Here is a 12,629-nt window from a genome sequence, read left to right on the forward strand (position 1 = left end):
ATCGAATGGAGTCAAATAGAGTAGAAAAGAGCCGAAGAGAGTCAAATAGGGCCGAAGAGGGCCGAATCGAGCTGAATTGAGCCAAATCGAGCTGAATCCAGTGAATCAAGACTAATGGAGCCGAATCGAGCCTAATCAAGCTGAATCAACACTATTCGAGCCAAATGAAGCCGAATGGACACGAATGGAACTGATTCTACCCGAATCGCGTCAAAATTCGTCCAATCGAATTGAATAGATTAGAGTAGGGGAGGTTCAGGTAGGGTAGGGTAGGGTAGAATAGAGTAGAATAGAATAGCATGGAATAGAAGAGAACAGAACAATACAGATCAAATACAGAAAAGAGTAGGCTAGAGTAGAGTAGAGGGGAATAGAGTAGAGTAGAATAGATTCGAACAGAGCCAAATGAAGCCGAAGTGTGTCAAAATGGGTTGAATCAAATCCAATTAAATGGGTTAGAATAGATTAGAGTTGGGTAGCATAGGGTAGGGTAGAATAGAGTAGAAGAGAACAGAACAGAATAGAAACAATACAATAGCATAGAGAAGAGTACAATAGAGTAGACTGGAGTATAATAGAGCTGAATAGAGCCGAATGGAGACGAAATGGGAGGAATTGCGTCTAATCGATTAGAGTAAATTAGAGTAGTGTAGGGTAGGGTAGAGCAGAAGAGTGTAGAATGGAATGGTGTGGAATGAATAGAATGGAGTCAAATAGAGACGAATAGAGTAGAAAAGAGTCGAATAGAGCAGAATAGGGCCAAATAAGGCCGAATCGAGCAGAATTGAAGCAATCAAGCCAGAACGAGCCGAATGGAGCCTAACTGAGCCAAATTGATCCGAATCGAGCCGATTCAAGCTTAATTGCATCGAATCACGTTAAATACATCAAATTCAATCGAAACATAAAATTAGAGAAGGGTAGGGTAGAATAGAATAGAGTAGAGAAGAAGAGGTTAGAACAGAATAGAAGGAATAGAGTGGAAAAGAGTGGGGTCGAATAGAGTCGAATAGAGCCAAATAGGCTGAATAGAGACAAATAGAGTTGAATGGAGCTGAATAGAGCCGAAAATAGCCGTACAGTGCCGAAACTCACCTAATCGAGCTGAATCAAGCAGAATAGCACCGTCACTGAATAGCGTCATATCACATTGAATAACTTCGAATTGCATCAAATCTTATAGAATTCTACTGAATCACGTCGAATTGCATGGAATCTCTTCAAATCTCGTCAAATGCCTTTGGATCTCATTGAATACTGTCAAATCACCACAAACTGAATCGAATTGAATCAAATGGATTAAAGTAGGGTAGGTTTGGGTGGGGTGCAATAGGGTTGGGTAGGGTAGAATAGAATAGAGTAGAACAGAATAGGAGAGAACAGAACAGAATAGAAAGAATACAACAGAATAGAATAGATTCAAATAGTGCAGAACAGAGCCGATGGAGACAAACCAAGACGAATCACGTTGAATCACTTCGAATCGGGTGAAATCAAATCGAATCAATTAGAATAGATTAGGGTAGGGAAGGGTAGAATAGAATAGAGGCGAATAGTGTAGAATGGTGTGGAATGGAATAGAATGGAGTCGAATAAAGACGGATAGAGATGAATAGAGTAGAAAAGAATTGAACAGAGCAGAATAGGGCTGAATAGGGCCAAAGAAGGCCTAATCGAGGAGAATCCAGCAGAATTGATGCAATTCAACCGAACTACAGCCGAATGGAGTGAAATGGAGCCAAATCGAACCGAATCGAGTTGATTTAAGCCTAATCGCGTCGAATCGCGTGGAAATGCATCGAATTGAATCGAATCAAATAGATTAGAGAAGGGGTGGGGAGGGTAGACTAGAATAGAACAGGACAGAATAGAAGGGATAGAATATAGTACAGTAGGTAGAGCAGAGGAGAGTAGAGTGGGATTGAGCTGAAATAGAGTCAAATAGTGCAGGATATATCAGAATAGAGCCAATTCTAGCCAAATCGAGCCCAATGGAAACAAAACGAGATGAATCGCGTCGAATTGCTTGAAATCACGTCGAATCGAATCCATTAGAGTAGGGTAGGGTAGAACAGAATGGAGTAGAATGGAGTCAAATGGAGTCGAATAGAGACAGAGTAGAAAACAGTCGAGTTGAGCCTAATAGGGCTGATTGAAGCATAATCGCGTCCAATCGCATTGAAATGCTTTGAATCGAATCAAATCGAATAGATCAGAAGAGGTTAGGGTAGGATAGTTTAACATAGGCTAGACAAGGGTAGACGAAAGTAGACTACAGTAGAGTAGCCCAGAGAAGGCTAGAGTAGTAGCCTAGACTAGTAAGGTGGATTAGTCAGCTAGACTAGTGGCATAGAACAGTAGCCTAGACAACTAGCCTTGAATACAACCCTTGCCTTGACAAGTACCCTAAATTAGTATTCTGAACTAGTACTCTTGCCTTACCTAGTACCCTTGCCTTACTAGTACTTTTAACTAGTACCCTCACCTTAACTAGTACCCTTAACTCATACCCTTAACTAGTAGCCTTGCCTTAACTGGTAGCCTTAATCAGCACCCTGGCCTTAACTAGTACCATTGCCTTAAATAGTAGCCTTAACTAGTAATCTTGCCTTAACTAGTACCCCTGCCTTAACTAGTAGTCTGAACTAGTACCCCTGCCTTAAGTAGTACCCTAGCCCAAAGGAGTACCCTTAATTAGTACCTTTATTGAGTACCCTTAATTAGTACCTTTATTGAGTACCCCTAAGTTTTTTTTTTTTTTTAAGGAGTAGAGTATGGTACGGTGGGGTAGCGTAGTGTAGGGTAGCATATGGTGGAACAGAGAAAATAGAATAAAATAGAGTAGAATAGCATAGGTCAGGGTAGGTTAGTTTAGTGTAGGGTATGGTAGAGTAGCATAGGATGGAATAGAGAAAATAAAAAAGGAGAATAGAATACAACAGAATAGAAAAGAACAGACTAGATTAGGATAGGGTAGGATGGGGTAGGGTTCTGTAGAGTAGAATAGTGTAGAATGGAGTAGAACAGAGTAGAGTGGTATGGAATGGAGTCAAATGGAGCCAAATAGAGAAGAATAAAGTAGAAAAGAGTTGAATAGAGCCGAACAGGGCCGAATAAGGTTGGATCGAGTCTAATTATGCTGAATCGAGCAGAATCGAGCCGAATTGACCTGATTCAAGCCAAATAGAGCTAAATCAAGCTGATTGAAGCCTAATCACATGGAATCGCTTCAAAACGTATTGAATCGAATCGAATAGATTAGAGTAGATGAGGGTAGGGTAGGAGAGGTTAGAATACAACAGAACACAACAGAAAGAATAGAATAGAATTAAGTAGAGTCGAGTACAGTAGAATAGAGTCAAATAGAGTTGAATAGAGCTGAAAAGAGCCGAACAGAGCTGAGTACAGCCAAATCGATCAAATTCGAGGTGAACGCTGACGAATCATTTCGAATTGCGTTGAAATGTGTCGAATCGAACCAAATAGATTAGTGTAGGGCAAACTAGGTTAGGGTAGGGTAAGGTAGAATAGAATAGAGTAGAATAGAACAGAATAGAAAGAACAAAGTAGAGTAGACTACAGTCAAATAGAGTTGAATACTGCCGAATAGAGCGGAAAAGAGCTGAGTAGAGCCGAATTGAGTCTAATGGAGCAGAAAGGAGCTGAATCGAGCTGTTATGGCCGGAATCAGGTCGAATCATGTTCAAGTGTGTCCAGTAGAATTGAACAGATTACAGTAGGGTAAGTTAAGGTAGGTTAGGGTAGAATAGAATGCAGTAGAACAGAACAGCATAGAACTGAACAGAACTGAAAGAACAGAATAAGGTTGAGTAGAGTATAGAAGAGTAGAGTACAATAGACTCAAGTATTGCCAAATAGAGCCAAATAGAGCCAAAATCAGCCAAAGCAATAGAAATCCAGACGAATCACTCTGAATCCCGTGGAATCCTGCCATATTGCATCAAATCCCATAGAATTGCATTGAATCCCATTGATTCAAGTCAAATCAAATCCAATCGATTAGAATAGACTAGAGTAGGGTAGAGTACAATACAATAGAATAGAGAAGAATAGAGTAGGATGGAGTAGAATGGTGTAGAACGGACTTGAGTGGAGTTGAATCCAGTCAAAAAGAGATAATAGAGTTGAAGAGTCTAATACAGCCAAAAAGAGCTGAATAGAGTGTATTAGAGCCGAATAGAGCCGACTAGAGTGGAATGGAGCTGATTAGAGCTGAATCGAACCGATTTGAGCTGAAGGGGGATGAATGGAGTGCAATGGAGCCATTTTGAGCTGGATCCCATTGAAATGCGTGGAATCGAATCCAGTAGAATGGATTGGAGTAGGGTAGGATAGAATAGAGTAGAATAGAAATGAACACAGTAGAAGAGAATAGAAAGAATACAATAGAATAGAGTAGAAAAGGGTAGAGCAGAACAGAATAGCGTACAGTAGAATAGAACAGAGTCAAAAAGAGTTGAATCAAGCCAAATGGAGATGAAACGAGACAAATTGTGTAGAATCCCATCGAATCAATTACAGCAAATTAGAGTAGGGTAGAGTAAAATAGTGTAGAATGGAGTAGAATACTGTGCAATGGAATCAAATGGAACCGAATAGAGTCGAATAGTGCCGAAGAGGGCCGAATTGAGCTCAATTGAGCCAAATCGAGCCAAATCCAGTGAATCGAGGCTAATGGAGCTGAATCGAGCCTAATCAAGCTGAATCGACACCATTCGAGCCAAATGGAGCCAAATGGACACGAATCGAACCGATTCGACCTGAATCGGGTCAAAATTCGTGGAATTGAATCAAATAGATTAGAGCAGGGGAGTTTCGGGTATGGTAGGGTAGGGTAGAATAGGGTCAAGTAGAATAGAATAAAACAGAATAGAGTAGAACAGAACAATACAGAACGAATACAGGAAAGAGTAGGCTAGAGTAGAGCAGTGGGGAATAGAGTAGAATAGAATAGATTCCAATAGAGCCAAATCGAGCCGAATCGCGTCAAAATGGGTTGAATCAAATCCAATCAAATGGATTTGAATAGATTAGAGTTGGGTAGCTATTATAGGGTAGGGTAGAATGGAGTAGAATAGAACAGAACATAATAGAAACAACAGAATAGAGAAGAGTAGACTAGAGTATAATAGAGTCGAATACAGCTGAATAGAGCTGAATCGAGATGAAATGAGAGGGATCATGTTAAATTGATTAAATTAGAGTCGTGTAGGGTAAGGTAGAGCAGAATAGAGTAGAATAGTGTAGAATGGTGTAAAATGAATAGAATGGAGTCAAATAGAGGTGAATAGAGTAGCAAAGAGTCAAATAGAACAGAATAGGACCGAATAAGGCCGAATCAAGCAGAATCAAAGCAATTCAAGGCAAAATGAGCCGAGTGGAGCCTAATTGAGCCAAATAGAGCCAAGTCGATCCGATTCGAGCCGATTCAAGCTTAATCGCATCGAATCGTGTTAAATGCATCAAATCCAATCGAAACATATAGATTAGAGACGGGTAGACGAGGATAGAGTAGAATAGAAGAGATTAGAACAGAACAGAAGGAATAGAATAGAGTGGAAAAGAGTAGGGTCGAATAGAGCCGAATAGGCCGAATAGAGACGAATAGACCTGAATACAGCCGAAAAGAGCCCTATAGTGCCAAAACGCACCTAATCGAGCTGAATCAAGCATAGAATCTGGTCAAATCTCTTCGAATCCCGTCGAATGCCTTCGGAACTCGTCGAATCCCGTCAAATCCTGTCAAATCGCGTCGAACTGAATTGAATTGAATCAAATAGATTAGAGTAGGGTAGGTTTGGGTGGGGTGCAGTAGGGTTGGGTAGGGTAGAATAGAATAGAGTACAACAGAATAGGAGAGAACAGAACGGAACAGAATAGAAAGAATACAACAGGATAGAATAGAGTAGAGAAGGATAGAGTCAAATAGTGCAGAACAGAGCCGAATTGAGCCGAATGGAGACAAAACGAGACGAATTGTGTTGAATCAGGTCAAATCAAATAAAATCAATTAGAATAGAGTAGGAAAGGGTAGAATAGAATAGAGAATAGAGAATAGTGTAGAATGGTGTGGAATGGAATAGAATGGAGTAGAATAGAGACGGATAGAGATGAATAGAGTAGAAAAGAGTCGAATAGAGCAGAATAGGGCCGAATAGGGCCAAAGAAGGCCGAATCGAGCAGAATCCAGCAGAATCGACCCAATTAGAGCCAAATCGAGCCGAATGGAGTGAAATGGAGCCAAATCGAGCCGATTCAAAGCAAATCGAGCTGACTCAAGCCTAATCGCCTCGAATCGCGTGGAAATGCGTAGAATGAAATCGAATCAAATAGGTGAGAGGAGGGGAGAGGAGTGTAGAATAGAATAGAACAGGACAGAATAGAAAGTATAGAATATAGTACAGTAAGGTAGAGCAGAGAAGAGTAGAGCAGAGTTGAGTCAAATAGAGTTGAATAGGGTTAAATAGTGCAGGATATAGCTGAATAGAGCCAATTCTAGCCGAATCGAGCCAAATGGAAACAAAACGAGACGAATCGTGTCGAATTGCTTCGAATTTCGTCGAATCGAATCCATTAGAATAGATTAGAGTAGTGTAGGGTACGGTAGAATAGAATAGGGTAGAATGGAGTCAAATGCAGTCGAATAGAGACAAATAGAGTAGAAAAGAGTTGAATCGAGCCGAATAGGGCTGATTCAAGCATAATTGCGTCCAATGTCATTGAAATACTTTGAATCAAATTGAATCGAATATATTACAATAGAGCTTAGGGTAGGGTAGTTTATGATAGGGTAGGCAAGAGTAGATGAAAGTAGACTAGAGTAGAGTCAGCAAGAGAAGGCTAGAGAAGTAGCATAGACTAGTAAGCTGGACTAGTCAGCTAGACTAGTGGCAAAGACCAGTAGCCTAGATTACTAGCCTTGAATACTACCCTTGGCTTGACAAGTACCCTAAGTTAGTAATCTGTACTACTACCGTTGCTTAACTAGTAGCCTTAATTAGTACCCTTGTATTAACTAGTACTCTTGCCTTCGCTAGTAGTCTTAACTAGTACCCTTGCCTTACTAGTACCTTTAGCTAATAGCCTTCCCTTAACTAATATTCTCAACTAGTAACCTGGCCTCAACTAGTAACCTTACCTTAACTAGCAGTCTTAACTAGTACCTTTCCTTAATTAGTACCCTTGCCTTAATTAGTAGCCTTGACTACTGCCCTTACCTTAACTAGTAGCCATAACTAGTCCTCTTACCTTAACTAATAGCCTTGCCTTAACTAGAAGTCTTAACTAGTACAATTGATTTTACTAGTAACCTTAACTAGTACCCTAGCCTTAACTAGTAACCCAAACTACCAACCTTGCCTTAAGTAGTACCTTTGCCCCAACTAGTACCCTTAATTAGTGTCCTTATTGAGTACCCCTAAGTAGTAGGGTATGGTGTGGTGGGGTCACGTAGGGTAGGGTAGTATACGCTGGAACAGAGAAAATAGACTAGAACAGCATTGGCCAGGGTAGGTTAGTTTAGTGTAGGGTATGGTAGAGTAGCATAGGATGGAATAGAGGAAATAGAAAGCGAGAATAGAATACAACAGTAGAAAAGAACAGATTAGGATAGGGAAGGGTGGAGTAGGGTTCTGTAGAATAGACTAGTGTAGAATGGAGTAGAATGGTGTGGAATGGAGTCTAATGGAGTCGAACAGAGATGAATAGATTAGAAAAGAGTTGCATAGAGCCAAATAGACCCAAATCGAGCCGAATCGAGTCGAATTGACCACATTCGAGCTGAATGTAGCCGAAGGGAGCTGGAACGAGCCAAATAGAGACAAACAAAATGAACAGAAATAAATCGAGCCAAGTCTCACCTAATCACATCCTATTGCATCGAATCTTGTCGAATTCCATCAAATCCCACCAAAACCCGTCGAATCTCACCAAATCCCGTCGAATTGTGTCAAATCAGGTCGAAATTGAATGGAATCGAATTAAATTGAACCCATTAGAATAGTGTAGGTTAGGCTGGGATTTGGTAGGGTAGTGCACAGAAGAATAGAATAGAGTAGCATAGAGTAGAAGAGAAGAGAATACAAAGAGTAGAATGGAGTAGAGTTGAGTAGAGAAGAATAGTCAGAGCCGAGTAGTGCAGAATAGAGATGAATAGATCCAATTCGAGCTGAATCGAGTCGAATGGAGAGGAAACGAGACAAATCACATTGAAGCGAGTCGTTTAGAATAGATTAGAGTAGGGTAGGGTAGAACAGAATAGGATACAATAGGATAGTGTAGAATGGAGTCGAACAGAGTAGAATGGTGTGGAATGGAGTCGAATGGAGCCAAATAGAGATGAATAAAGTAGAAGAGTTGAATAGAGCCGAACGGAGCCGAATAAGGTTGAATCAAGCCTAATTATGCTGAATCGAGCTGAATTGACCTGATTGAAGCCAAATAGAGCTAAATCAAGCCGATTCATGCCTAATCACATGGAATCGCGTCAAAATGCCTTGAATCAAATTGAATAGATTAGAGTAGAGGAGGGTAGGGTAGGAGAGGTTAGAACACAACAAAACAGAACACAATGGAAATAGAATAGAATTAAGTAGAGCCAAGTACAGTAGAATAGAGTCAAATCAAGATGAATAGAGCCGAAAAGAGCTGAACAGAGCTGAATACAGCCGAATCGAGCAAATTCGAGGTGAATCGAGACGAATTATGACAAATTGCATATAATTGTGTCGAATCGTATCAAAGAGATTAGTGTAGGGCAGGTAAGGTTAGGGTAGGGTAGGGTAGAATAGAATAGAGGAGACTAGAACAGAACAGAAAGGATAGAGTAGGGTAGACTACAGTCAAATAGAGTTGAATACTGCTGAAAAGAGCTGAATAGAGTGGAAAAGGGCTGAGTAGAACCGAATCGAGTTTAATGGCCAAAAAGGATCTGAATCGAGCAGATACGGCATGAATCAGGTCAAATCCCGTTCGAGTGTTTTGAATAGAAAAGAATAGATTACAGTAGGGTAAGTTAGGGTAGGGTAGAATAGAATGCAGTAGAACAGAACAGGATAGAACAGAACAGGAAGAATAGAATACGGTCGAGTAGAATATAGAAGAGTAGAGTAGAACAGTTCGAATATTGCCGAATACAGCCAAATAGAGCCAAAAAGAGCCGAAGCAATAGAAATCAAGATGAATCAGGCCGAAACCCACGGAATCATGCCATATCGCGTCAAATACCGTTGAATTGCATTGAATCACATGGATTCAAGTCAAATCCAATCCAATCCATTAGAATAGACTAGATTTTTTTTAGAGTAGGGTAAAGTACAATAAAATAGAATAGAGAAGCATAGAGTAGGATGGATTAGAATGGTGTAGAATGGAGTTGAACAGAGTCGATAAGAGATAATAGATTTGAGTAGAGTCTAATAGAGCCAAATAGAGCTGAATAGAGCCTATTAGAGACGAACAGAGCCGACTAGAATGCAATGGAGCCGATTTGAGCCGAATCCCATTGAAATGCATGGAATCGAATCCAGTAGAATAGATTAGAGTAGGGCAGGATAGAATAGAGTAGAATAAAATTGAACACAGTAGAAGAGAATAGAAAGAATACAATAAAATAGAGTAGAAAAGGGTAGAGCAGAGCAGAATAGTGTAGAGTAGAGTAGAACAGAGTCGAATTGAGCCAAATGGAGAGGAAATGAGACAAATGACGTCGAATCCCATCGAATCGATTACAGTAAATTAGAGTAGGGTAGATTAGAATAGTGTAGAATGGTGTGCAATGGAATCGAATGGAGTCGAATAGCATAGAAAAGAGCCGAATAGAGCCGAACAGGGCCGAGGAAGGTTGAATCGAGCTGAAATGAGCCAAAAGCAGCCGAATCCAGTGAATCGAGCCTAATGCAGCCAAATCAAGCCTAATCAAGCTGAATCGACACTACTCGAGCCAAATGGAGTTGAATGGACACGAATCAAATGGATTCGACCCAAATCTCATCAAAATTCGTTGAATCGAATTGAATAGATTAGAGTAGGGGAGATTCAGGTAGGGTAGGGTAGGGTGGAGTAGAGTAGAACACAACAGAAGAGAAACAGTACAATAGAACAGAAAGAGTAGACTAGAGTATAATACAGTAGAGTTGAACAGAGCTGAATAGAGCCGAATCGAGATGAAATGACAGGGATCGTGTCAAATCGATTATACTAACTTAGAGTGGTGTAGGGTTGGGTAGAGCAGAATAGAGTCGAATAGTGTATTATGGTGTGGAATGAATACAATGGAGTAGAACGGAGTCAAATAGAGGAGAATAGAGTAGAAAAGAGTCGAATAGAGCAGAATAGGGCCAAATAAGGCCGAATTGAGCAGAATCGAAGCAATTGAAGCCAACACGAGCCAAATGGAGCATAAATGAGCCGAATAGAGCCAAATCTATCCGAATCGAGCCGATTCAAGCTTAATCACGTCGAATCGCGTTAAATGCGTCAAATCCAATCGAAACGTATAGATTAGAGAAGGGGAGGGTAGAATAGAATAGAGTAGAATAGAAGAGATTAGAACAGAATAGAAGGAATAGAATAGAATAGAGTGGAAAAGAGTAGACGTCAAATAGAGTAGAATAGAGACGAATACAGCTGAATGGAGCTGAATACAGCCGAAAAAAGCCGTATTGTGCCGAATCGCACCTAATCGATCTGAATCAAGGAGAATCGCACCGATTGTCACTGAATAGCGTCGAATCACATCGAATCACGTACAGTCATATCATTTTGAGTCAAACCTGGTCGAATTGCATCATATTGTGTCGAATTGCAACGAATGTCATCGAATCACGGCAAATCGCATCGTATCACGTCGAATAACTTCGAATTGTGTCAAATCTCATAAAATTCTGCTGAATCACGTCAAATCGCATGGAATCTCATTAAAACTCCTCGAATCCCATCAAATACCTTCCAATCTCGTTGAATCCCGTCGATTCCCGTCAAATCGTGTGGAACTGAATCGAATTGAATCAAATAGATTAAAGTAGGGTAGGTTTGGGTGGGGTGCAGTAGGATTGGGTAGGGTAGAATGCAATAGAGTACAACAGAATAGGAGAGAACAGAACAGAATAGAAAGAATACAACAAAATAGAATACAGTAGAAAAGAGTCAAATGGTGCAGAACATAGCTGAATTGAGCTGAATGGAGACGAAACGCATTGAATTGCTTTGATTCGTTTCAAATCAAATCGAATCAATTAGAATAGATTAGGGTAGGGAAGGGTAGAATAGAATAGAGAATAGTGTAGAATGGTGTGGAATGGAATACAATGGAGTCAAATAGAGACGGATAGAGACGAATAGAGTAGAAAAGAGCCGAATAGAACAGAATAGGGCCAAAGAAGGCCTAATCGAGCAGAATCCAGCAGAATTGATGCAATTCAAGCCAAATCAAGCCGAATGGAGTGAAATGGAGCCAAATCTAGCCGAATTGAACCAAATCGAGCTGATTCAGGCTTAATCGCGTCGAATCTTGTGGAGATGCATCAAATCGAATAGAATCAAATAGATGAGATAAGGGTAGGGGAGGGGCGGGGAGGGTAGAATAGAATCTAATAAAACAGTACAGAATAGAAAGAATAAGAGTATAGTACAGTAGGGTAGAGCAGAGGAGTAGAGAAGAGTAGAATAGGATTAAGTCGAATAGAGTCGAATAGAGTGAAATACTGCAGGATATAGCTGAATAGAGCCAGTTCTACCTGAATTGAGCCATATGAAAACAAAACGAGACGAATCGTGTCAAATTGCTTCGAATTGTGTCGAATCGAATCCACTAGAATAGATTAGAGTAGGGTAGGGTAGAACAGAATAGAGCAGAATGGAGTCAAATGGAGTCGAATAGAGACAAATAGATTAGAAAAGAGTCAAATCGAGCCGAATAGGGCCAAATAAGGATGAACAGAGCCAAATCGATTTGAAACGAGCTGAATCAAAGCGATTCTAGCCAAATCGAGCTGATGACGCTGAATCGAGCCGATTCAAGTATAATTGCGTCTAATCGTATAGAAATGCTTTGAATAGAATCAAATTGATTAGAATAGAAGAGGTTAGGGAAGGGTAGTTTATGATAGGGTAGACTAGGGTAGACGAAAGTAGACTGCAGTAGAGTAGACAAGAGAAGGCTGAAGTAATAGCCTAGACTAGTAACCTGGACTAGTCAGCTAGACTAGTGGCATAGATCAGTAGCCTAGACAACTAGCCTTGAATAGTACCCTCGCCTTGAAAGGTACCCTAAATTAGTAACCTGAACTAGTACCCTTGCCTTAACCAGTAATCTTAACTAGTACCCTTACATTACTAGTACCCTTAACTAGTGGCCTTTACAAGTAGCATGAACTAGTACCCTTGTCTCAACTAGTACCCTTAAGTAGTAGCCTTGCCTTAACAACTAGCCTTAACTAGTACTCTTGCCTTAACAAGTAGACTTAACTAGTACACTTGCCTTAACGAGTACCCTCGCCTTAACTAATAGCCTTAACTAGTACTCCTGCCTTAACTAGCTGACTTAACTAGTACCCTTGAACTAACTAGTAGCCTTGCCTTGACTAGTAGGCTTAACTAGTAGCCTTGCC

This window comes from Loxodonta africana, unplaced genomic scaffold, assembly GCF_030014295.1.
Source record: "Loxodonta africana isolate mLoxAfr1 unplaced genomic scaffold, mLoxAfr1.hap2 scaffold_75, whole genome shotgun sequence".
NCBI classification, from domain to species: domain Eukaryota; kingdom Metazoa; phylum Chordata; class Mammalia; order Proboscidea; family Elephantidae; genus Loxodonta; species Loxodonta africana.